Here is a 1,668-nt window from a genome sequence, read left to right on the forward strand (position 1 = left end):
GGGCACATCCCCAGTAGGGGGTGTGCAGGAGGCAGCTGATCGATGTTTCTCTCTCATTGATGTTTCTAACTCTCTATCCCTCTCCCTTCCTCTCTGTAAAAAATCAATAAAATATATTTTAAAAACATAATACATGGTTGCAGTGGCAATAATAAATTCACTTGAAAGAGGCAATAATCAAAGCAAAAGGGTAAATACTTGCTAATCATAAAATATGTGGCCATTAAGGCTATCATGTAAAAATCCATAATCACTCAGAGGCCAGACCTTAAAGAAAATACGTCCTCTTAATAGTCCATATGGGATAGGTCCGTAGTACCTAAAATTCTGTAAATTATCACCTTTTAACTACACATGACTCATTGGCACATAAGTATGGCTTTTAAAGAAATCGGATGGCTATTGGTCAGGATTAGATCTCCTTTCAAATTGATTACATACTCTCTTGCAGATATTTGATTTTGGATCACTGAGACTTTTTGCAATCATAATGTCACCTCTTTGGATACCATAAAAATGTTGACTAAGATTTTGTGCAAAGACAATATCTGAATTTTGAACTGTAGGCACCAGTGATGGTCAGAACACACGACAACACCACCAACATATTCAAAAGCACAAGGACTTATACAATCATTTTTGAACAATATAGTCAACCAGTCAAAAGTTTTTCCCCAGAACACCAAGACCCATATATCTATGTGGACTCTGCCACCATTGGCCTTAGATCTGTTCTACAATATATTAAATTTTTAGGGTAGTTGTAGGCATTCCAGGAATAATAACGCCTCAAAGCATATATGGATGATCCATGGTTTCACAATTCCCAGATCCTGCAGAAGTCCCAAGAATTTGTATTTTTAGTGGTGTTTTTCTTTAGAAGCATTTTAGTTTCCCAAAATGATCTCACTGAATTTATGAATTGAGAGCCCTATAGATTGTTTGTTATGTAGAATTTATGAGCTCTTTGCTGACTTTTTATTTGAATGAAAATAACTACACCAGTCTAGTCTATTTTCAAAGAGAGGCACCACATTAATTGTTTATTCAACAATCTATTATGTCCCACATAGTTGGCTGAGCAATGGAGATACAGCAATAAATAAGACAAGGTCCTTGCAATCAGTGAATTTACATATTTGTGGAGAAAGAAGACATATGCTCCCTTAAATGAAGCAGTGAGCCCATTGCTTTCCAAACAGAAAAAGTTGTAATACCTTTAATGCTATGAATATAGAGTTTCTTTTCAGTGTACCCAAAGAGAGGTGATGAGTCTTATATTTTCACAGCTAATTAGTAGCATGCAGAAGTCCTAATTGAGAAGGGAATGACCTTTTGCTGTCCATGGTGCTGAATAAATCCAGTATCTACAGAATATATGGGAACATAACACTGCTATTTACTCAGCTGCTGAACTAATTTTTTAAAACTTTCTGAGTAATTAACTGGATGTAAAAATTGTAAAAGCAAACACGGCACAGTCATGATCAGAAAACCGTCCTAGATCATTACTCCATTAATTTTTGAAACAATTGTTTTAGTTCTAATCTAAGTATGTGCCACTTGAGTAGTTCAGGTGACAGAATAAAACTATTAATTATAGATAGTGATCATACTGATTAATTCATCTACAAAATTTTCTATATTTTTGCTACAAATGTTAAAGGG

The 1,668-nt window shown here is 34.8% G+C and overlaps 1 pseudogene; it reads right to left on the bottom strand.

Annotated features, from left to right (window-relative positions):
* Positions 1-201: 201 nt before the first annotated feature.
* LOC132234432 (mitochondrial inner membrane protease subunit 1-like) lies at positions 202-714 on the bottom strand (annotated as a pseudogene).
* Positions 715-1,668: the final 954 nt, after the last annotated feature.

The sequence above is a fragment of the Myotis daubentonii genome, chromosome 5, assembly GCF_963259705.1.
Source record: "Myotis daubentonii chromosome 5, mMyoDau2.1, whole genome shotgun sequence".
Classification (NCBI taxonomy): domain Eukaryota; kingdom Metazoa; phylum Chordata; class Mammalia; order Chiroptera; family Vespertilionidae; genus Myotis; species Myotis daubentonii.